A 25,885-nucleotide genomic window follows, 5' to 3' on the forward strand; every position below is an offset into this window, starting at 1 on the left:
TACACACAACTAACTCTGAGAAACCCAGTAAAATACACTGGAGTCCACAAACATACGCTGCACACAATCTAATCAGGACCCAGATTTCTATTATCAAACCTCATTAATGAAGCCATCCACACTCACTGTCAAGATTGCTGCCTGGCCAAAAAGCAAGTAGCAGATGTTGAGTTTGCAAAGGTTAACTTAATAGAGTTGAATTTGATTTAAATCCAATCACCGCTTCCACAGCCGCTCTGTGGGCCCAGAAGGAGACTGTAGGAGTGATGTCACGGTGTCGCATGGCATGGCTTGATGCTCTGGCATGACTCACACCCATGCTCTGAAAGACTCCATTGTCATTTTGCTCCTGGGTGGAGTGGGATTTGACTCACACACTGACTCAGTTCCCTAGCACACCCTATATCTGCTGTTGGAAATTTTCATTTGGGTCATTATCTCCAACACACCCTCCTCCCTGGCAAGTAGGTAAAGGTACAGAGACGCCTAATCTACAATGGTCTTTTGCTATGAGAGCCCCACTGCAAAATCCAGCTAATTCTTGAGGTCCCCTATCCTTTCCTCCTCTCTTCCCTAGCCTCCAATCCCATCAAAATTTAGCCACGTTTGTTATTCAGCTCCCTAATGATACTTTAAACGCAAAGGGGCCACGTAAGAATAAATCATCAAGCATGGTATGGGCAGTTTTGTGAGTAAACACTTCTGTTAAATTGATGTGCTTAATTATGGATGTATAATTTATTTGTAAATAAATTATGCCAGGGTGGGTACAATTTAAGCTCTAATCCCTCCTCACTAGGGAGATGAGAGTTTTACAACGTGGGAAGCAGTCTTCAGATTTTGGTTGGGTTCTTCATCATCTGTTAAAGCTTCATGTTTTTTGAGACGGAGTCTCACTCTATCACCCAGGCTGGAGTGCAGTGGCACCGTTTTGGCTCACTGCAACCTCTGTCTCCTGGGTTCAAGCAATTCTCCTGCCTCAGCCAAGTAGCTGGGATTACAGGTGCCCACCTCCACGCCCGGCTAGTTTTTATATTTTCAGTAGAGACAGGGTTTCACCATGTTGGCCAGGCTGGTCTTGAACTCCTGACCTCAGATGATCCACTCACCTCAGCCTCCCAAAATGCTGGGATTACAGGTGTGAAACACTGTGCCTGGCCTTTGCTTACAGAGTCGTTTCTTTACATATTTAGGTTGACATGGTTATGCCTGTTATAAGACAAATTCCTTGCTGCCAATTCTTGGTCTTTTCATGTATTTCTTTGCTTTCTCCTTCCTTTCAAGAGATGCTCCTATTTCTCCCCAAACATTGCCTTTTATTCCTTGTTTCCTGGGTGGTGCCAGCATCTGCATTAAATCAATGTCCATTGTATGCTTGTTCAGATCTTCCTGTCTCACTAGAGATTTTTCTGCAATTGGCTCTTTTCATTGTGGGAGGGGTGATTTCTCTGCCCTTCAGGAAACTCATTAGTGGGTCAGGAATTACTGCTCTCAGGTGCAGTCATAACGAAGAAAGTGCTCCCTGACAACAAACACACACACGCGCACACCCACACGTGCACACACACGCACACATGCACGCACACACGCGCGCACACACTCATGCACACACATGCTCACACACACACATACACGCACACACATTCACACACGCATGCACACATGCACGCAAACACATGCACACACATGCGCAAAAACCATGCACACAGAGTGCGCGCACACCACAAGAAGCACACACCATACACGCATGGTATGCATTCACAAACACGGCACATGGCAGCATACACATGCACGCACGCACACACACACACACACAACTGAGCCTCTGTGCTAATTGTCACTTCTGCATTTTAAAAATGACTGGAGCCTGGCAGAAAGGTCCCCTCAGGGCTGGGAGTGGTGGCTCATGCCTGTAATCCCAGAACTTTGGGAGTCTCAGGCGGGTGGATCACCTGAGATCAGGAGTTCGAGACCAGCCTGATCAACATGGTGAAACCCTGTCCCTACTAAAAATGCAAAAATTAGTCAGGCGTGGTGGTGCATGCCTGTAATCCCAGGTACTTGGGAGGCTGAGGCAGGAGAATTGCTTGAACCCGGGAGGCAGAGGCTGCAGTGAGCTGAGATTGCACCACTGCATTCCAGCCTGGGCAACAGAGCAAGACTCTGTTTAAAAAGAAAAAAGTTCCCTCAGCATCTTCCCTCTTTTAAATCCTGTATTGCACACTGGAGTTAAACTAAGCTGAGGTTTGGGATGTTGGCAGGTAGAAAGGATGGAGCAGTCGTGCTCCCAGCAGGAGATGTGAGGCAGGAGGAAGGCATGTGGATCTCATCATCTGGGTAAAATGTTGTTATAAGGCTGTGATCCTTTTCCTTGGAGTGATGCTTATTTATTCTGAGCCTCGGTTTTTGGTTTTAGCTGCCTTTCCTAAATTCTTCACAAATTGGCCAGTTAGAAGCACAATATGCCATTCACAGGAACCATGTTTTATTCCACCCTCACCCTTTCATTCTATGCCTTGAAGGTACAACCGGTCAGGGAGAACCAATGGCAGACATGTGCTATATTCCAGCACACCTTGACTCTTGCTCTCACCTGAAGCTCAGCTTAGGGAAAGATCTTAAAGGAGACAGAAGACCAGGACGCTGGATTTGATTGTGCCCTTCTCCAGCTGTGTGTCCTTGAGCAAGTGACTTCACCAGTCACGTCTTTCTATTTGTGAACAGACAGCCCCAGTTGTCTGAAGGCTGAAGCCTGGTTCACGCCTCTCAAGGTCCTTACTCACTATGATATTTATGAACCAAGTAATTATTAAGTCGGTAACAAAAGTAACTGTGGTCTTTGCCATTTACTTTTAATGGCAAAGACCGCAGTTTCTTTTGCTAACAACCTAAATTAGTTAATGTATTACTGCCCTCATTGTAGCAAGGAAAAAAAAAAAAGGAAGTTCAAATAAGTGATTTCTCAAGTCTTATGAAGTGAAGAAGATACACTAACGGAAAATTTGCTGTAAGTCAAATGATATAAGTCAGACCAGATGACCCCCCCACAAGCCCGGAGATTTGTTGAGTACATTACTCTTACTTAGAAACAATGGCGTAATAGAAGGGAAATGAGATCGTGTAAAATTTGCTCAGCATAGTGCCTAGGACACAGTAAGACTGTGGTCCCCAACCCCTGGGTCACAGACTAGTACTATTCTGTAGTCTGTTAGGAATTGGACCACACAGCAGGAGGTAAGTGGCGTTGGTGAAGTGAGTAAAGCTTCACTTGTATTTACAGCCACACCCCATTGCTTACATTACCGCCCGAGCTCCGCCTCCTGTCTGATCAGCAGCGGCATTCGATTCTCATAGGAGCACAAACTCCATTGTGAACTGCACACACAAGGGATCTAGGTTGCGTGCTCCTTATGAGACTCTAATGCCTGATGATCTGTCACTGTCTCCCATCACCCCAGATGGGACTGCCTAGTTGCAGGGAAACAAACTCAAGGCTCCCACTGATTTTCCACTATGGTGGGTGTATAATGATTTCATTATGTATTACAATGTAATAATGGAAATAAAGTACACAACATATGTAATGCAATTGATCGTTCTGAAACCACCCCCTCCCAACCCGCCCCAGTCCATGGAAAATCTTTCTTCCATGAAACCAATCTTTGGTACCAAAAAGGTTGGGGACCGTGGCAATAAGGCATGAAGAAATGAATGCCTCTAGTGGAAAATAATGATGGCTTCATTGTTATCTTTTTATAGAAAGCACTCCATGGCCAAGCGTGGTGGCTCACCCCTGCAATCCTAACACTTTGGAAGGCCGAGGTGAGCAGATCACGAGGTCAGGAGATCGAGACCATCCTGGCCAACATGGTGAAACCCTGTCTCTACAAAAATACAAAAATTAGCTGGGCATGGTGGCACTTGCCTGTAGTCCCAGCTACCTTGGAGGCTGAGGCAGGAGAATTACTTGAACCAGGGAGTCGGAGGTTGCAGTGAGCTGAGATTGTGCCACTGCACTCCAGCCTGACAGTAAGAGTGAGACTCTGTCTAAAAAGAAAGAAAGAAAAAAGCACTCCATATGCTGTATCTAGTCAGGTGTATTATCTATCTATATGGCTTCAATTCAGCAAACAGGCACACCTACATTTTAATTTAACATGATGTAGTACATCTCTGTGAATGATGCCTCATTTTAATTCCACGTAATTGTGGTCTAATTTGACTACAATAGACAAAAACGTAGAAAATATGCTTACTAGGAGACAGGATAGTCTAATTATAAGAGTACGGACTTTGGGGCCATGTGAAGCTTTTCCTTGCCACAACAAACGAGAGACTACGGTTTGACACAGTGCATCTTTAGAAACAGGGACACTTTCTGCTATCCTGAGATGTTACTTGTCACACAAAGCTTCAATTTGTACCTAACCTAATCCAGGGTATATCTGTCTCTGGAATGCAAAATCAAGTCTTATCCACAGTGAACTTTCACCTCCATTCCTTCATCAGTTGGTTGCTTTACAATGTAGAAAAAAAATGTTAAAGATTTGGCTTGAGGGGTGCCCAAACTCAAAGACACAGAGCTCCATATTTGATCCTAAACCATCAAAAGCAAGATTCTTTACATTTGGTTGTCTCTCTCAGTGCTTGCAAAATGACCTGCCATCTTTACGCTCACCCAGGTAAGTATTTAAGCCAAGAGAAGTCTGATCTTTTAATACATTGGAGCTCCCATTCTATGAGCAAGTGGGCTCTGGAGATGTTTGCGGTCCCAAGTCCATGGTATGGATCCCAGGGGCTGAACTGAGTCCCAGATGCCTGCATGAGTGAAGACCTGCAGTGTCCCTACTCAGCCTTCACCAGAAGCATGCCTCTCTGTTCTGTCTTGTTATGGGATTTCACTGCATTCACCAGAGACCTTCACCAACTCATCCAATACCCACTAGGCTATTCTTCCAGAGCTGGACCCTGTTTTTTTTAACGGCTCCTCCCTCCTCAATGTCTGCCCTCCACCACCAAACACTGGTCCTTGAGCCAACCCAGATGAACTCCCTGAATCTGACAGTCACCTGATTCTGAAAGCCACAGCTTCCTCAGTGTCCCAGATGCCCCAAGCAGGGGATCTCTGTCTGGGCTAAACCCTTGGACTTGTGATTCCTGATCCAAACCCCACCTGACAGAGCTGTGTGATCCAGGGTCAGCCACTTCTCCACACATGCCTCCTTGCCTTTTGCCCTCACCTGCCCCACTCTAGGCCCACTGGCCTTCTTCCTAGCTCCGCTGGGACCTTTTAAACTTGGTCCTACTTTTGGTCCTGCATGTTAGTTGAGGCCTCTGCTCAATGCACTCTGGCCTCCTAACTACCATGATTTGCTACTTCTTATCATACAGGTCTCAACTTATGTCTTAGTTCACACTGCTATACCAAAAAGACCATAGAGAATTATAAACAAGATAAATTTATTTCCCATAGTTCTAGAGGCTGGAAGTCCAAGATCAAGGTGCCGGCAGATTTTCTGTCTGGTGAGGGTCCTCTTCCTGGTTCATAGATGGCTGTCTTCTTGCTGAGTCCTCACAAGGTGCAAGGAGTAAGGGAGCTTTCTGGGGTCTCTTCTAGAAGGACATTAATCCCATTCATGAAGGCTCCACCCTCATGACCTATTTACCTCCCAAAGGCTCCATCTCCTAACATCCTCCCATTGGGGGTTAGGATTTCAATATATGAATTTTTGTGTGTGTGTGGGGGGTGGGTGCTATAGATCATAAACATCATAAACATTTGATCTATAGCAGCTTATATGTTATTTTTTTCAGAAAGATATTCTTTAATGATCTCAGTTGCTTTCACATCACTTTTTAAAAATCATTACACAGTGCTATGGTTTAAAGGTATTCCCTAAAGTTCATGTGTAGTAAACTTAATCCCCAGTGCCAGAGTGTTGGGAAGTGGGGTTGAGCAAGAGATGATGAGGTCATGAAGGGAGAGTCCTCAGGGATTAATGTCATTATCACAGGAGTGTGTTAGTTATCTCAAGAGTGGGCTTGTTATCAAAGCGAGTTTGGCTCCCTCTCACTCACTTGCACTCTCATATTTTCTGACCTTTTCACCTTCTGCCATGAGATGATGTAGCAGGAAAGCCCTCACCAGATATCCCTACCTTCAGAACTGTGAAGAAGAAATTTACTTTATAAATAAATTATCATCTATTGTCTTCTGTTATAGCAACACAAAGTGGACTATAACACTTAGTATTTACCAGTAACTGACATGTAACTATTTACTTATTTTAATTATCATGTGTCTTTCTGTTTCTGGCCATTAACCTCCTCCATGCCCTACCAACCCAATTTAAGTTCTATGAAAGCAGTAAAATCCCAGACATAAAAGATTTAACCTCATCTGTTTCAGCCTCTGCTACATCACAGCATGGAGGATAACTCTTGGTATATAGAAGTTGCTAAATAAATGTTTATGAACTGAGTCACTGCTAATCCCTTCCTGGGTAGGAGGGAGGACAAAGACCCTACCTCTGCTAATTTCCCGACCTTGACCACCACATAGTCACCTCAGTTCACTTCCTCTTCCTCACGGGGGTATTCCTAACACCTCCAGGGTTGGGCTACACAGCATGAAATAATTCTCCTGCATTTTGATGCAAGAGCACGACTGTCCTTATTTTTAAAATTAAATTCAAGTATGTCAGTAAAATTATGAAGCTTTTCGTATATTCCCTTTAAAGAACTCCCTTCTTCAACATGTTGCTAAAATTCTCCTTTCTAACTTTTACAGTTGGTTTATTATCAATAAAGTAAAAATGACACCCCAGGGCATTCCTGTTTCTCTCTTTCTCTTTCTCTATCAGCCCTCTTTTTCCTCTGCCAAGCCTGAGGCTCCCCATGAAGGGCGGTGCTGGTGCAGAGATGCTGGGGAAAGGTACTGACGGATAGGGCTGAACCAGGGAGCAGCCACTTAGTACTGCCCACCCGACAGGCTGTCACTGGGTGTGACAGGCAGGACGAGACATTGCAGGAAACTGAGAACCGCCGGGGGAAGGCAGTGATGCATGCCAAGCTGGGGTGGCCTGAAACAGCGATAGAAATTCTTTTTTTCTTTTTTTTTTTTGAGACAGAGTCTCGCTCCGTCGTCCAGGCTGGAGTGCAGTGGTGTGATCTCGGCTCACTGCAAGCTCTGCCTCCCGGGTTCCCGCCATTCTCCTGCCTCAGCCTCCCGAGTAGCTGGGACTACAGGCGTCTGCCGCCACACCCAGCTAATTTTTTGCATTTTTAGTAGAGACGAGGTTTCACCGTGTTAGCCAGGATGGTCTCGATCTCCTGACCTCGTGATCCGCCCGCCTCGGCCTCCCAAAGTGCTGGGATTACAGGCGTGAGCCACCGTGCCCAGCCAGCAATAGAAATTCTGAGGCATACCTTGCAGTGATGTGGCTTAGCTGAGCACTGCTTGAAAACAGGCTGGAAAGCCAGCCTCCCAGGTTGCCATTAGGAACAGAGCTGCTCAAAATAAAGGCAGCTCTCAGGAGAGTCTTGACTCACACAGATGTGGATGGCCACATGGCTGTTATTCCAACCGCACACACACACACACATACACGCACACACCCAGAGATGGTAGTGACTGCCAAAGATCACCCCCTGATACAGAGTATGGAATATCTGTGTAAATGGTATATAGAATATAACAGTAAAACTGGAAACAAGACTTAGGACATTTCAAATGAAATCTTCTGCATGCTATTGAAATACTATTTGTAATTCTAATTCGTAACACTTAAAAATTTTGCATTCCACAGAGCATTTTATCTGCATTATCTTGCTTGATCCTTATAACAATATCATGTAGCAGGCAGAGCAAATAATAGCATACTTACAGTTGAGCAAATTGAAATTCAGAGTGGTCAAAAAAATTACCACAATGTCATACAGATTGTCAGATATTCTTGGAGGGTTCAATAGTATCGAGGAAACAACATTTTTTTTTTCTGTTTTAACTTTGAACAGCTTACGTTAGCCTAAAGAAATTTTCATAAAACTATAATTTTGATTAAGTTGGTAGGTAAAATTATATTTCCAGAAAAGAGAAAATTGGGATGGGGGTAATTTTATTCACTTTACAAAAGAAATATTAATTTATCTAAAGAATATGATATGGCTTATTTAAATCACAAATGAGAATATTTTAAAATAGCTTTATTGAGGTATATATACTGGTATATTTAAACAATCAAAATTATTGTATAAATAAATGATCAAATCTAGAGCATATGAAGGCTTCCTATGAAACAATAAGGAAAAAAGCAAAATTAAAATGGGCACAATGTATTAGCAGCTGAGTCATGGAAGAAGAAATCCAAAAAGTCAACAAACATCTGCTTGGGAAGGAATGCTAGCACTTTCTCCATTCCTTCCTTCTTCTTGGACATGGCTGCCCAGCCAGACACATATATTTCCTATTCATGAGACTAAATTATTGCCAATGAAATGTGAGTGGAAGAAATGTGTGCACTTCTGCCTTACTTGTCTGCAAGGAAATTGCTTTCCCTGAGCTTGTCTTTTTTTCCGAAAGCGGGTATGTGGCAACAACCTGACTTCAACTAGGAAGACAAGGTTGATGACCTAAGGGACAGCATGGTAGCAAATGGAAGGATCCCCGAGTGACTGTGTAGAGTCGAGTCCTCTTACCAGCCTGGACTGGCCAACATAAGATTAAGTAAGAAAAACATCTTTTTTATTGAAATTCTTACCTACATTACTAAGTCTGGAGGTCTCTTTGTTACAGCTGCTTAGCTTTTACATTAATGAATACAATGGCCAATCTAACTAGTAGTCTGGGAAATGAAAGTTAAAACAAAATATCATTTCATACCCGAAGTGTGGCCACACTTTAAAAGCCTGGTGATATTGAGAATTGACAAGGATACAGGACATGAGAAGCTCTCATGTATTTCTGGAAGGAGTGTAAATTGGAACAACTACTTGGAGAATAATTTGTCAGTATTACTAAAGTAGAAAATAAGTATTCCCTGCAACCTATTCATTTCAATCCTAGGTCTAGTAACTTTACATACTCAGACATACCTTGAAGGTCATTACAACATCATTTGTATTAGCAAGAAATTAGAAACTATATGAATGTTCATTGTAAGAGGATGGATGAATACTTTGTCATATTTTCATACAATAGAGTACAGTCAACAGTTGAAATAGATGAACTGCATCTGTATGTATTAACATGAACAGATTTTTAAAACATGATATTAAAGGGGACAGGAAGTTGAAGAACATGTACAACATGAAAGCATTAGATAAAAATTTAAAATATGTAAAGCACAACTATGTATTCTTTTGCATACATATACATGTAGGAAAAGGGCAAAAACATGGTCTAAATGAATACATACCGGATTCTTAATAATGGCTGTTGCTGGGGAAGGAAGGTGAGGAAATGAATCTGTGGAGAGAAACAGAGTACTTCAGTATTATTACTGTTTTATTTCTTTTGTAAAAAAAATCATGCAAAACTGCTAAATTATTAACATTTATTATTTGTGGTTATTGAGTATAACCAGAAATGTCCAGCCGGGCATGGTGACTCACGCCCGTAATCCCAGCACTTTGAGAGGCTGAGGCGAGTGGATCATCTGAGGTCAGGAGTTTGGGACCAGCCTGACCAACATGGTGAAACCCCGTCTCTACTAAAATACAAAGATAGCCAGACGTGGTGGTGTGTGCCTGTAATCCCAGCTACTCGGGAGGCTGAGGCAGAAGAATCCCTTGAACCCGGGAGGCAAAAGTTTCATTGTAGCATTGTTCATAAAAGTGAAAATGGCAAACATTTCCCAATTTTCCAAATGTCTTCAATAGAATGCACGTATATAAATATGGCATATTCATGGGATAATGCTGTCCAATAATTAAATGAACTAGAATTACATGTATTGACATGGTTACATCTCAAAATACAAAGTTGCATGAGCAAAGCAAGTTATAGAATGATACATTTGACATGATTCATTTACATAAGCCTAAAAACATGCAAAATAATGTTATCTACTGTTTATATTACTTTCATACACAGTATGAAAAAACAAGTCATGGGAATGATAAACAACAAATTTATGGTACTACTTTCTGTAAGAAAGGGAGGAAGCAAGGTTCAGAACAATGTAAAAAGAGGTCTATTTATTAAGTTTTTTTCCTTTTTAATGAAAGTATCTGAAGCAAATTCAACAAAATACCAAGACTTGTTAGAGTCGGGTGGTGAGCACTTGGGTATTACTTAAATTATTCTCCAAAGTTTTATGTATGTTTAAGATTTTCATAATTTTTTGTTGGGCATAGTGGCTCACACCTGTAATCTCAGCACTTTGGAAGGCCGAGGCAGGAGGACCACTTAAGGTCAAGAGTTTGAGACCAGCTTGGGCAACATAGCAAGATCTCATCTCTATTTTAAAACAAAATAAACAAAACAAAATTTAAAATGTTGTAAGTTTTAAAATGAGAAAATAAAACCGTTAACGAAGCAGATATTCATGTCCATAGCTGGTAACTTTGGGCAAGCCAGTTAACTTTTCCAGAATATCAGTTTATTTTTTTTCTAAAATAACATCATTAATTTCAAATTCAGAGGGAGATAGCTGTTGTGTTTTCTAACTCTACAAAGCCTTCTCTGCTATATATTCCACATTGTTGTTACTGAACGACTCCTGACTGAGGTTTGTGGGCTTAATTATTGGCTAGTGGAGCCCCAAATGGGTCCTGTGTCATGAGATTTAGAATGTGGAATGTCTACAGTGCTCACCGAAAAATAATCTCACCTTCACCCCATTGGCCTCATCTCTGTGTTTTAAGTTCTCGTGTTGGACATGGTGACATGCCACCCAGATCCCCATCAAGGAAGGACTTCTTGCCTATTTCTGGAAGGACTATCAGCAGACAACCTTCCTCTGTCAGTGCCTTCAGGGATTACCCCATCTGCAAAGAGCCACCTGGCATAAGGTCAAGCCCTTCCCAGGGCATCCCATATCTGGTGACTGATAGATATGAGTGAATAAACATCCAACCATTTTGGTCCAACACAGGTCAGTTGTAACCAGCGATTTTAGCTCCAAAGCTCCCTCTGGGGTTGCCTGAGTGGCTGCAGCTTCTCTTCTCCCACTGCCCAGTTTAGCATCTCCCCCTGGCCTTCCACAGGTATTGATGCAGGAAGCATTTCCTAATAAACCATCTGCAGGCTCAACCGTCTCAGGGTCTCCTTCCTGGAGAGACCAACTGATACATCTGGGGAGTTGAAAAGGTAACGTGAGGCTTGGGAACTGGGTCACTTAACACCTCGCTGGCAATAAGGGTCTCATCACTGGTGGTAAGTTGAGCTCAAATAGCTCCTGACATAAAGTGACCATCTATATCGGGTTGAATAGTATCCCTCCAAAATTCACGTCCACCTGGAAACTCAGAATATAACTTGTTTGGAAATAGTGTCTTTGTAGATGTCATTAGTTAAGGTTGTTGAGATAAAATCATCCTGGATTTAGAGTGGGCTTTAAATCCAGTGACTGGTATCCTCATAAGATGAGGGGAAGACGTACAGACAGAGAGACATGGGGAAGGCCTTATGAAGACACAGACAGGGATTTGAGTGATACAACCACAATCCACGGAATGCTACGAGCCACCAGAGTCAGGAAGGAGTAAGGAAGGATTCTCCCCTCACACGTTTAGAGGGACCATGGCCCTGCCAATATCTTGATTTGAGAGTTATAGCCTCCAGAACTATGAGAGATTAAATGTCTATTGTTTAATCCACTTAAATTTGTGGTAATTTCTTATGAACAGACTGTGCAAGGAAATTAATATACAACCTAGTTCTTAAAACTTTCACCAGTGGCAAATGGAGATAGCATAGTACCAGAAGGAAATGCAGTGGCGGGTATAAATTATTAGATATTTGAAAACTTTGGAAGAATCAGTGCCCATAATGACAATGGAATCCAATCCTACTGCCTTACCGTAGTCTGACACGTTAGAAAATATAATGAAAACCCAACAGCAATTTACAGGCCATGGGGAATCAAATGTGGAGAAGCCAGTGGGCCTTCTTGCAGCATAGAAAGAGGCTCTCCTCTCCTAGGCGAAGGCAGAGAAAACTGACCACCAGCCTGAGGACCTAATTGTCAGAACAGCAGGGCTCCAAGGAAAGCTAAACTCCCAGCCAAGATAGATCTGCTACGGCAAGGTCAGAACCCTGGTGTGAAAGAACAGTACCCTGATACTAGGATGGGGACATCCAGGTTGATTTCAGCACCTTCACTCCCTCAATGTGGGAACTCCTAACTCTCTGAATCCTCTGGGCCTGCAGAGGTGGGCCACTCCTCCCTAGTAAGTAGGCAAGAATACTTCATCCCCATTGCTGGAAGACAGTGCGGGGAGCCTCTACCCATAAGACAAAATGTGTCCCCTACCTCCTCTCTTGGCCCTTAGGCCTATAAATACAGTTACGTTGCTGCCTAACCTAGCCCCTGGCCGAGGATATGCTGGGCCTGATAAAGAGAGAAAGGGATTATACACCAGTGGACAGTCAGGACCTCCTGGCCCATGTACCAGCCACAGCCTGAGGACCAAGCAAGAGACTCAATGCTGAAAGTGATGATCAAGGGGCCAGAACACAAGACTGGATGAAGCAAAGGTTGTAAGTTTGAGAGTGCTCTCTCGAGACTGAGAATTGAGCATCTTGGAAAGGTCTCCTAGAGATGGTGTGAGCTGGCTACTAAAATAGCTTCTAGAAGCACAGAAGAGGTGATGGCCCGGGCTAACGAGGCTGACATGCAAGAACCGCCAGGGCAGATGGTGGAGAAAGAGATGGAGAGACTTGGGGAAGCAGAAACACTGGATTGCATATACTATAACACCAGAAGACCTACAGGTGATCAGTTTCTGCAGGAGACCCAGCTGCAACCTTACCAAGGTCATCAGGAGTGTGCTGATGGAAGTGTATCAGGTTCTCTATGAAGTTCAACGATGGCGTCATCTGTGGGCCAAGGCTGAGGTAGTGGGGGCTGTCACAGACAAGGTTCGTGTGCAGCAATGGGGAGGAAACGAGCCACAACAAAACATTAAAGAGCAAATTGAACTACACAGTTACCCACAGTAGATGCCTGTGTGTGATGTGGGTTTGTTGAATGAATGTCAATCATCATGAAAGAGAACTTCTGAGAATAAATGTTGGACCCTAAAACAAAAACAATAGATGCTTGCATTTACAAGTTATTAATGTAGTTTTGAGAACCATCTCTTTCACCAGCTGCCATTGGCCCTTTCCTCTGGGCCGTTGAAAGAAGAACTTTAGACTAACTAAACTGAACAGTGCAAATGAGCAAAGAATGATTTATGAATTGAGCAGTCCTCCAAAGCAGAATAGGTTCAGAGCCACTGCAGTGCTGCCACTGGATTGGAGAGGATTTATGGGCAAAAAAGAGGAAAGTAAGGTACAGAAAACAGAAGTGAGGTACAGAAATAGCTGGATTGGTTACAACTTGGTGTTTGCCTTATTTGAACACGATTTGAACAGTTAGCCACCTGTGATTGGCTGAAACTCTGTGATTGGCACAACAGTAGGTTACAGGCTGTTCAAACATTCAATTAGGCTACAGCACACCATGTACTACACGTGGAAAAACTTTTAGCCTGAACTTAAAATATATAAGGAGGCAGCTTTAGGCTAAAATTAATTTATCTTTAAATCAAACAAAATTTTTTTGGAGACAGGGTCTTTCTCTTTTGCTCAAACTGGAGTGCAGCGATGCTATCATAGCTCACTGCAGCCTTCACCTCCTGAGCTCAAGTGATCCTCCCATTGCAGCCTCCCGAGCAGCTGGGGATACAGGTATAGACCACCACGCATGGCTTAAACATAACAGGTCAAAATCCAGTGCTTTTGTTCAGGGAATATTCCTACCTTGCTATGAACAACTAAAAAAAAGGAAAAAAAAAAAAAAAACATGGCAAATGACAGAGGAGAGAATGAAGAGGCTTGGGAAATAGACATGCTGCAGTGGGAATCCTGCACATCATCAATGGCACAGCAGCCTACCACATGAGGCAGACGCAGTGTGTGGCGGAGAGTGGTGTGCGGTCCATGTGTCCCTGTGGGGACCAAGGTACCCACGGCCCCAGCTGCCAGAAGTGTTAGTGGCAGCTTCCATTTGAGTCTCTCCACAGGAACTGCCTCGCTGCTGCCTAGCTCAAGGTCAAGCGTCTACCACAGGGCCAGCCCACATTCAATGAATGGCATATGCTAGGTACAAAGATTCAGCTCTCTTTCCTGATGAAGGATAACCAGAAGGGCTTTTCCAGCTGCACACTCCCTGTGGTGTTGACTGAGGCCTCTGAACAACTACATCGCAGCTCATCTTCCTTCTGTGCCCAGGCCTGGAACCTGCACACCTTTACAGATGTGGTTCCTCAGAACACTGTTAAAAAAATAGGTCTCAGGACCTGTTCCAGAAACCTACCTAAGACAGTAGGTGGTGTCATCATCCATGGAGTCCGCCCGACTGCACAGTTTCGAGAGTGGTGAAACTAATATTTATGTCTGTCCATGGCAGGCCTGACAGCTCTGAGAACTCCATAAATGGCTCCCAATTTCTGTGTGCCTTGAGTCAGTTTTAATAATGAAGTTAAGAACATTTGACCTTTAATAGCTCCCTACACGCTTATATTTGCTAATTGAGAGACTGCCTGAAACTGAACAGGTTTTGCACACCAAAGCCCTCTCATATATTGAAAACAAAGGGATCTCCAGAGATTTTAGGTCTACAAAGGCATGTTCACGCTTGGGAATTCATGGGTTTAGCATTTTCAATTAGGTCATTTCGTATAGAGGGAGGACTGAGAACGTGCAGGTATGGTCATGGAACGTTAAATGGAAATGATGGAGCTTTCTGGGGTACATCTGAAACCACTCCAAGAGAGACAACTGATTTAAAGTCGGTGCAGTATAGTGTGCACGGTGCCTGACAATCCTTTTCTAATTGGATTATCTGAGACTAAATGTGAAGAGTTAAATAATTTCTTAGTACAACACAAAACAAATACTCATGGTGATGTGACCCAGAGAAGAAGGAGCACTCGTGCTTCTACTTTAATGTGAAAGGCTTTGGCAACCTTGGCTCCAGCTGGGATACAAAGGGGTCCATCAAAGTGAAGCAGAAATTGCCCCAAAGGCTGCCGGCCAGGCCACAGCTGGGCTGACTCACTGCTTGGTGACTTGTCCAGGACTATAGCTGCTATACAAACAGAGAAAGTGGGATTGCTTTTGCTTTTTATGGAGGTACAGTCACAGTCAGGGCTAATTTAATTCCTTAATGCTGACAAACTGAACACAGAAGTCAAGATTTGGGGACAAAGGCATGTGAGGCCGTAACTTTCAACAGCCCCAGTCCCAGCACCTTAGTGCAGCAAAAGCAGCACAGAGGCAGTGCCATGAAAAAGTCAATTTCAAGAGTTAAGACAGGCCGGGTTTGGTGCCTCATGCCTGTAATCTCAGCACTCTGGAAAGCCAAGACAGGAGGATTAACTGAGCGCAGCATTCAAGAGCAGTCTGGGCAACAAAAATGAGACTCTGTCTTTACAAAAAAATTTTAAAAATTAACCAAGCGTGGCAGTACACACCTGTGGTACCAGCTACATGGGAGGCTGAGGCAGGAGTATTGCTTCAGCACAGGAATTCAAGACTGCGGTGAACTCTATGACCATACCAGCACCACCACACTTTAATCTGGGCAACAGAATGAGACCCTGTCTCAAAAAAAAAAAAAAAAAAAAAAAAAGTAACACAACAGAAGAACTTCATTCTATGAGACCATCAAGAAAATGAAAAAACAGCCCACAGAATGGGACATGCTGGGGTGGGTATCCTCCATGCCATTTAAGACACTGCAAACATTTGCAAATCACTTATTTGATGAGTGGCTGGTATTCGGAATACATAAAGAACCCTTACAACTCAATAATAAAGAAACAAATAACCTAACTGAAAATGAGCAGTCTTTGAGTAGAAACTTCTGTAAAGAAGATATACAAACAGTAAATAAGCAAATGAAATGATGCCCAACATTAATCATTAGGGAAATGCAAATCATAACCACTATGATGAAGCACTAGCAAAATTGCCTTTGCAAAATTTTAAGTGAGGCAATTATGACAGTGAAAGAAATCAGACCTAACCAACTCCACCTTGCTTCTAAGGTTTACGCTATTCTTGTTCATTCCTGGGTGTAGTCAGAACTAACTTTGGGAAGGAATTCAGTTCATGGTTTGACTCTGAAAATTGATAATAGCCCTTCCCAAAAAGACCCCCTTCTTGCCTGGGGACCAGTCTGCTTTTGCAAGACTAACAAATTAGTTACAAGATCAGAAATTATGGTTTAGGGGTCACGCAGTCTCTGGCTCTAAGAGTCTGAACCTCTCCAAATTGCTCCCGGGGATAACATCACTATTGTAAAACCTAAGATCATTGCTTGAGATATTTTGCAGATCCTGCACTGGATGGATCAGCTGACACCACCTAGAATGTAATCTGGCTCAACCAGTTCTACCATGGCACCCAGAAACAGAAGCAGCAAGAAAAACTTACTTTGACCTCGTATGAGTCCATCTCCAACCTGACCAATCAGCACTCCCCAATTCCCAAGCCCCACCCACCAAATTATCTTTAAAAACTCTGATCCCCAAACGTTCTGGGAGACTGATTTGAATAATAATAAATCTCTGGTCTCCCGCACAGCCAGCTCTGCTTGGATTACTCTTCCTCCATTGCAATTCCCCTGTCTTGATAAACCCGCTCCCACTAGGCAGCAGGCAAGGTGAATGCATTGGGCAGTTACACTAGGGTGGCTGGAATCAAGAAGACAGATAATAACAAATGTTGGTGAGGATGTGGAGACATTCAGAACCCTGCACATTGCTAATGAGAATATAAGATGGTGCCATTGCTATGGAAGACAGTTTGGCAGTCCTTGAAAAGGCTAAACATAGAGTTAGCATATAACCCAGTAATTCCACACCTTGGTGTATACCCAAGAGAAATGAAAACATGTTCACACGAAATCTTGTACACAAATGCTCATAGCAACAGTATTCATAATTGCCAAAAAGTGAAAACAACTCTAATGTCCATCAACAGATGAATGGATAAGCAAAATGTGGTACAGCCAAACAATGGAATACTATTCAGCCATAAAAATGTATGAAGTACTGGCTGGGCATTGTGGCTCATGCCTGTAATCCCAGCACTGTGGGAGGCTGAGGCAGGTGGATCACGAGGTTAGGAGATCCAGACCATCCTGGCCAAAATGGTGAAACCCTGTCTCTACTAAAAACACAAAAATCAGCCAGGAATGGTGGTATGAGCCTGTAATCCCAGCTACTCAGGAGGGTGATGAGGAGAATTACTTGAACTCAGGAGGTGGAGGTTGCATTGAGCCGAGATCACACCACCGCACTTCAGCCTGGGTGACAAAGTGAGACTCCGTCTCAAAAAAAAAAAAAAGTATGAAGTACCGACACATGCTATGACATGGATGAGTCTTGTAAACACAGGCTAGGGGAAAGAGAAGTTGGAAAAGACCACATATTCCATGATTTTATTTTTATGCAAAGTTCATGATAGGCAAATCTATAGTGACAGAAGTAGATTAGTGATTGCCTAGGGTTAGTTAATAGGGAAAGGTTGCTGGTGGGTACAGAATTTTTTTTTTTTTTGAGTTGATGAAGATGTTATAAATTTAGATGGTGGTGATGGCTGCACAACTCTGAATATGTTAAAGCCACTGACTGGTACGCTTTAAATGTGTTGGGAATAGGCCCCCAAATCTGTCCATAAACTGGCCATAAACAAAATCTCTGTAGCACTGTGACATGTTCATGATGGCCATGATGCCCATGCTGGAAGGTTGTGGGTTTACCTGAATGACGCAAGGAACACCTGGCCCACCCAGGGGTGAAAACCGCTTAAAGGCGTTCTTAAATCACAAACAATAGCATGAGTGATCTGTGCCTTAAGGACATGCTCCTCCTGCAGATAACTAGCCAGACCCATCCCTTTATTTATTTCCCATAAGGAATACTTTTAGATAATCTATAATCTATGGAAACAATGCTTATCACTGGCTTGCTGTCAACAAATATGTTGACATAGACAAAAATAAACAGAGACAAAACAGAGACATAAACAGAGACAAAAATATCTCTGTTCGAGGCTGTCAGCTCTGAGGGCTGTGAGCCCCTGATTTCCTACTCCATACTCTGTATTTGTGTGTGTGTGTCTTTAATTCCTCTAGAGCTGCTGGGTTAGGGTCTCCCGAACTGAGCTGGTCTCGGCAAAATGAGCGAATTTTCTGACGTGTGAATTATATCCCAATAAAGCTGTTTTAAAAATTTTAAGAAGAAACTTTTATTCCATTAAGATTGCCCCCTCCATTTCTTCCCTAAGCCTGGATCAGCTGGGGAAAAGAGCTGCCCATTCTGAGTCCCCTGGGGGAAAGCCTGCATGTTATTCTCTTTTTTGTTATCAACCCCAACCAACATCCTGAAATGTAGTTTTTATTTTCCATTTATTAATAATGTATCAAGCCATATAGCATGTTTAACACCACCTCTTAATGGTGCGGCAACTCACAGAAGAAAAAGAAAGCCCAGAGAAGGGGCAGGAAATAGATAAACCAAAAGCAGGAAGGAAAACACACAATGAAGTATGATAAGGGGCAAAAGATTTGGAAAACCACTACCAACGACCCTGACAAGTATGTGCATGCTATTTGCTTTTGATTGGAAACTGTCAGCAGGAGAAATTGTTGATGTCATCTCTGAGTTACTTTGTCTTTATCTTTCAAGAAATATGGATCCCAAATAGATTAGCCTTCTTTTTCATTTCTCACTTCACTAAAGGATACCAACTCCATTTTTATTTTTATTTTATTTTATATATATTTTTTTACATGTGTATACATATTTACTTTAAGTTCTGGGATACATGTGCAGAATGTGCAGGTTTGTTACATAGGTATAATGTGCCATGGTGGTTTGCTGCACCTGTCAACCCATCATCTAGGTTTTAAGCCCTACATGCATTAGGTATTTGTCCTAATGCTCTCCCTCCCGTCCCTGTGTCCATTTGTTCTCTTTGTTCAACTCCTACTTATTAGTGAGTTTGGTTTTCTGTTCCTGTGTTTGTTTGCTGAGAATGATGGCTTCCAGCTTCATCCATGTCCCTGCAAAGGACATGAACTCATTCTTTTTTATGGTTGCATAGTATCCCATGGTGTATATGTACCACATTTTATTTATCTAGTCTATCATTGATGGGCATTTGGGTTGGTTCCAAGTCTTTGCTATTGTAAATAGTGCTGCAATAAACATATGTGTGCACGCGTCTTTATAGTAAAATAATTTATAATCCTTTGGGTATATACCCAGTAATGGGATGGCTGGGTCAAATGGTATTTCTGGTTCTAGATCCTTGAGGAATCGCCACACTGTCTTCCACAGTGGTCGAACTAATTTACACTCCCACCAACAGTGTAAAAGTGTTCCTATTTCTCAACAGCCTCGCCAGCATGTTGTTTCCTGACTTTTTAATCATCACCACTCTGACTGGGGTGAGATGGTATCTCATTGCGGTTTTGATTTGCATTTCTCTAATAACCAGTGATGATGAGCTTTTATTCATGTGTTTGTTGACCTCATAAATGTCTTCTTTTGAGAAGTGTCTGTGCATATCCTTCACCCACTTTTTGACAGGGTTGTTTGTTTCTTGTAAATTTGTTTAAGTTCCTAGTAGATTCTGGATATTAAACCTTTGCCAGATGGACAGANAACAGTGTAAAAGTGTTCCTATTTCTCAACAGCCTCGCCAGCATGTTGTTTCCTGACTTTTAATCATCACCACTCTGACTGGGGTGAGATGGTATCTCATTGCGGTTTTGATTTGCATTTCTCTAATAACCAGTGATGATGAGCTTTTATTCATGTGTTTGTTGACCTCATAAATGTCTTCTTTTGAGAAGTGTCTGTGCATATCCTTCACCCACTTTTGACAGGGTTGTTTGTTTCTTGTAAATTTGTTTAAGTTCCTAGTAGATTCTGGATATTAAACCTTTGCCAGATGGACAGACTGACAGAGGGGGCAAGCAGTTTGTCAGCAGTGCTTGTGGGACAAGAATTTTCTTCCATTCTATAGGTTGCCTCTTCACTCTGATGATACTTTCTTTTGCTGTGCAGAAACTCTTTAGTTTAATTAGATCCCATTTGTCAATTTTTGCTTTTCTTGCAATTGCTTTTGGAGTTTTAGTCACGAAGCCTTTGCCCATGCCTATGTCCTGAATGGTATTGCCTAGGTTTTCTTCTAGGGTTTTAAGCCTGCATGTTTTTCTATAGCTGATCTGTATTTTCCTCCACCTGTGTATATTTTTCAAGCAGGCTGAAACTACATGTATGATGACAAATCTCCAATTAGAGCATTTATAAGGATGGAAATTTAATGTGAACACTTTTTTGGAGGGCAGCCACTTAGCTTGGTGGCACCTTTGCTACAGCACTGAGTCTCCTCTCTGCTTCTGCTTCTTTTCCACTCCAAATTCTTCATTATCTTTGGGGTGAATTGTATTATTTTTCTGCAAGTATTTCCTCTCCCCTCTGAGCCTGTCCTGCCCCCACTCCCACGAGGAATGTACTTTCAAGCGAAGTTGCGTGAGGCTGGCTGACTTGCTGTGGCTAATGGAATGAAGGAAGTAGTGACTACTGCTACTTGCAGGCTTAAAGAATCTTGGAGGCTGGGTGTGGGGGCTCACGCCTGTAATCCCAGCACTTTGGGAGGCTGAGGCAGGCAGATCACGAGGTTAGGAGATCAAGACCATCTTGGCCAACATGGTGAAACCCTGTTTCTACTAAAAATACAAAAATTAGCTGGGCATGGTGGTGCATGCCTGTAATCCCAGCTACTCGGGAGGCTGAGGCAGGAACATCGCTTGAACCAGAGAGTTGGAGGTTGCAGTGAGCTGAGATCACGTCAGTGTACTCCAGGTGACAGAATGAGACTCCTTCTCAAAAAATAAAGAAAAAGATTCTTGGAGATTTTCCACAGACCTTCCATCCACTATGGAAAGTGCACATTCCAGATAGAGGTATCTCTGTCAGCCTGAGTCCCAGACTAAAGACACAGGAAGCATATGTGAAGCCAAAGGCAGCCTGGAGCAGCGCTACTGCAGACTGCTCGTGACCTCCAAGGGAGAAATAAATGCTGATTGCTGCAAGCCACTGAACTTTCTCTTAAAACACAACATTATCGTAGTGAAAGCTGATTAACACAATCATTGTGTTCATTCAGAAAACATATTCCGAGCATTCATACACTCAAATCCTATTGCTGTTCTTTAATAAATAAGACTGAATGTCTTCTGTTCTCAGGCAACTTGCAGTCTAGAAAGTAAGACATAAAAGGACACAAGTAACCCAAATACAAAATATGTGGTGAGTGATATGAGAGAATCAAGTACACTAAGAGGTTTGGCACAGAAACAGATTATTTCTGGCTTGGAGGAATCACAGAGCTTCTTGGAAGAGGTGACATTTGAGGTGGAGTCTTAAAGATTTATACACATATATAGAAAGACATGGATAAACAGTATATATATATATTACTCCTGAACTGTTCATTCTATAATCAGCTACTTTAGATGAGGAAAATGCAGTCGTATATAGATAGAAAGCAAAATAATACACTTTAACACAACATATCTAGTTACTAAGGTACACGGGTATAAGGGTACAAACAATATATTAGAATAAGATGAAGGTAACTTTTTTTTTTTTGAGACAGAGTCTCACTCTGTCACCCAGGCTAGAGTGCAATGGCGCGATCTCAGCTCACTGCAAGCTCTGCCTCCCGGGTTCACACCATTCTCCTGCCTCAGCCTCCCAAGTAGCTGGGACTACAGGCGCCCGCCACCACGCCCGGCTAGTTTTTTGTATTTTTTCAGTAGAGATGGGTTTTCACCGTGTTAGCCAGAATGGTCTCGATCTCCTGACCTCATGATCCGCCCACCTCAGCCTCCCAAAGTGCTGGGATTACAGGCTTGAGCCACTGCGCCCAGCCAAGATGAAGGTAACTTTTTAAAAATTGTTGTCACTTTATTTAATGACATTAAATAGTTTAAGTTTCAACTACTAAACAGCACTTTGAATGGTGAAAACACAGATAGTGTATCGTCAAACTTGAATGTTTTTCTTTAAAAACACAATTCCAGTCCTTATATATATTACAAAACACCCTTAAAGGAAGAGGTGGGCTGGGCGCTGTGGCTCCCACCTGTAACCCCAGCACTTTGGGAGCCGAGGTGGGCAGATCACAAGGTCAGGAGATCAAGACCATTCTGGCTAACATGGTGAAACCTCTCTCTACTAAAAATACAAAAAATTAGCTGGGCGTGGTGGCGAGTGCCTGTAGTCCCAGCTACTAGGGAGGCTGAGGCAGGAGAATCACTTGAACCCGGGAGGCAGAGCTTGCAGTGAGCCAAGATCATACCACTGCACTCCAGGCTCAGGGACAAAGCAAGACTCCATCTCAAAAAAAAAAAAGAAAGAAAAAAAAGAAAAAAGGAAAAAAAAAAAGGAAAAAGTGACATATTTCCTACAGTACTTAAGATACTCAATATAGAACTGAAAAGCAGTCTAACAGAAACAAAGGCAAGTCTTCACAGCTATATGATTTCAGCAGCCAAAGCTGGATGATGGACTGAAACATTACTATACAACTAGGACAAAATATGTACAATATCACAATACTAAGCAAAAAACCCTTTACACCCAAAGAAATAAAACAGGTTACAAAATGTGGAGAATTTAGCAGGCAAAACTGTATCACAAGCAACATTTTAAATCATCATTTTTAATCCACTGCAACTGTTTAAAACATCTAAAACAAATATACAATGAGCCTTTTAGTATTTTATTGATGTGGTTTCTTTGTCTTTAAATATTTGTTAAAGGTTGATGTTATACTTAAAGTGCATATTATGTAGCTAAAATGTCAAGTTAGAAGAGTGTACGCAAAGGGGTCCAAGTTTTATTTCAAACTCTGATTTCCAATTAATCCTTCTAAGTATTATTCTCTAAGTTATAGTTTCATCCATGGTGAAAAGGTTTAGAAGTTTGCCTAAAATTTTCACATCTATGTCTTTGAGTAAATAATTAGACCACGTTGAAAATTCCCAGGTCTAGTAAATCAGGTTTAAAATATTTAGAACTTGTAGAAATACCAACTCATAAGAGTTGGTCAGAGTGTACTGCCTTCAAATGTTTCTCATAAGTCTTGTCTTTTCATTTTCTAAAGTAAATACACACCTGCCTGGCCCAATTAAATAAATCTGATTACATGGCTGGCATAACATCTAAATATCCAGAATTTCTTAGTGATATGTCATCATGGGAAGGTGGGGCGGGGTGGCTGTGGATCTACCAACCCTCACAAATTCTTTATCACAATCCTAGTGCTCTTGGACGTTTTACCACTATTCTTTCAAGATAAAACGGCAATCTCTTAATTATCCAAACCACTCAAAGCAGTTTTAGCTAATGTTAAACTCATTCTAATTCAGTGATATCTAGAGCAAAGCCTACACCCAGTTTTCTTTTCTTTTCTTTTCTCTTTTTTCTGGAATTCTTAGGCCGTTTCGCTACATGTTATGTCATCACCTCAAAATGGTTTTGCCATGTTGAGTTGACTCCCATAGTCAAAACAATGTTTTCTTTAAAATTCAAGTAACCACAATTTTACATGAATAAAATATAAGACATTTTATAGAACTGGATTAAGAAAACTAAAATATAATATATTTTCTAGTAAAACTTCTAGTAAAAGAGTATTGGATGAATTAATTTTGACTTAATAATTGTCTCGCAATCTAAACTAAAATAAAACAACTCTGAAACAAGTTTTAAAAAATGTAAGGAAACTGGGGTAAAAGAACATGATGAGGAGAGAAAAGAAGCGCATAGAAGCCAGTGATTCTTATCTTTCAGAGGAATTATTTCACAATACCGATAGTACTGGGATTTGTTAAAGCACATTCTTCATATGAACTTCAAGTCAGTAACGGTTCTACCATTCTGATGTTGTTTATACAACAGGGTGTGGGCCGGGCGCGGTGGCTCATACTTGTAATCCCAGCACTTTGGGAGGCTGAGGCGGGTGGATCACAAGGTCAAGAGACCAAAACCATCCTGGCCAACATGGTGAAACCCAGTCTCTACGAAAATACGAAATTAGCCCGATGTGGTGGCACACGCCTGTAGTCCCAGCTACTCAGGAGGCTGAGGCAGGAGAATCACTTGAACCCGGGAGGTGGAGGTTGCAGTGAGCTGAGATCGCACCACTGCACTCCAGCCTGGCGACACAGCGAGATTCCCTCTCAAAACAAAACAAAACCAAGAATCAGGTGGTGAACCTAACAACCACAACTTCAGCGCTAAGCTCCTAAAATGCTAGAACTTGGTTTTCTAAGTCCGCATCCCATCGCCAGGAACGGTGTGAAGCACTAGCACAGCACTATGCAGTTAAAAGATGTGCTTTATACTCATGCCAGGAGAGAGAAAATTCATGTGTGGAAGATAATCCACAATCTGATTCATCTCACAAGTTGAACTCTAATGTTTAGTTATTGGTACCATAAATTTCCAGTTGTTTAGAAGTCTTTTCATCTTAGTTATCTGTGGATAAACTAGTTTCGTTTTGTTTTGTTTTTAAGGTAAGCTCACACCAGCCGTGCTTGCAGGGGTGAGGGAATTACTTCACCCTCAGCACAGAGGTGCTTCATGGCAAGTAGATCCATCAAGTCCACATCCACGAAAACAACCCTGTCTGAGGGCAGAGTTCAGAGGGGAGGCTGGCCCATCAGCAAGCTGTCTCCCCCCGATTTCAGCACGGCAAGAGGGCTTCACACACCCTGATCCCACCCCATCATTATACTGGCGAAGAATAGAGGCTTGGGGAAGCTGAGGGACTCTCTGAAAGTCACACAGGCTGTTTGTGGCAGCCGTGGGGATTGTAGGCAGGCCTCTTGATTCTCTATCCTGTTCTTACTTTTATTTCTAACAATTATAATGAGAGAGAGAGAGAGAGAGAGAGAGAACCCAAGTTAGATAGATATCTACTTACCTATCCATCTATCCCTCACTATATATTTGCGCCTTGCCTTGTGCTAACTTCAGTTTAAAAATAGAATGTAAAAGTGAGGAGTTTAGGGCCCATGTCACAAGTGTCTACAGGGTCTAGACAGTTCTACAAGCCTAGACCAAAGACAGCAGCGGTGGGTCTACTTGGACAGACTGTGGCTGGAGGGGCAGAAGGGCCGCCTGTGACCAGAACTTAGGATACTTTTCCATGCAGATATTGTTTCAAGATAAGATTATTGGGGTGGGGAGGACCTTAACAATCGAGGGAAGAGTGTAGATTAAAAAAAAAAAAAAAAAGAAATGGCTGGGCATGGTGGCTTATGCCTGTAATCCCGCACTTTGGGAGGCTGAGACAAGTGGATCACGAGGTCAGGAGATCAAGACCATCCTGGCTAACACGGTGAAACCCTGTCTCTACTAAAAATATAAAAAAATAGCCGGGCGTGGTGGCACACACCTGTATTCCCAGCTACTCGGGAGGCTGAGGCAAATGAATAGCTTGAACCTGGGAGGCAGAGGTTGCAGTGAGCCGAGATCACACCAGTGCACTCCAGCTTGGTGATAGAGTGAGACTCTGTCTCAAAAAAAAAAAAAAAAAAAAAAAAAAAAAAAAAAAAAAAAAAAAAAAAAAATAAAATAGAAA

The 25,885-nt window shown here is 42.4% G+C and overlaps 1 protein-coding gene across 6 annotated transcripts in view; it reads right to left on the reverse strand.

Annotated features, from left to right (window-relative positions):
• PSD3 (pleckstrin and Sec7 domain containing 3) overlaps nt 1-25,885 on the reverse strand; it is a 720,908-nt gene that overhangs the window by 615,215 nt on the left and 79,808 nt on the right. For all 6 annotated transcript variants that reach the window (XM_017867267.1, XM_017867272.1, XM_017867266.1 and 3 more), the window contains one exon: nt 9,417-9,466. The gene's annotated coding sequence lies outside the window, so the exon portion shown is untranslated. The remainder of the gene's footprint in view (nt 1-9,416; nt 9,467-25,885) is intronic.

This window comes from Rhinopithecus bieti, unplaced genomic scaffold, assembly GCF_001698545.2.
Source record: "Rhinopithecus bieti isolate Rb0 unplaced genomic scaffold, ASM169854v2 scaffold_2888, whole genome shotgun sequence".
In the NCBI taxonomy this organism is placed as follows: Eukaryota; Metazoa; Chordata; class Mammalia; order Primates; family Cercopithecidae; genus Rhinopithecus; species Rhinopithecus bieti.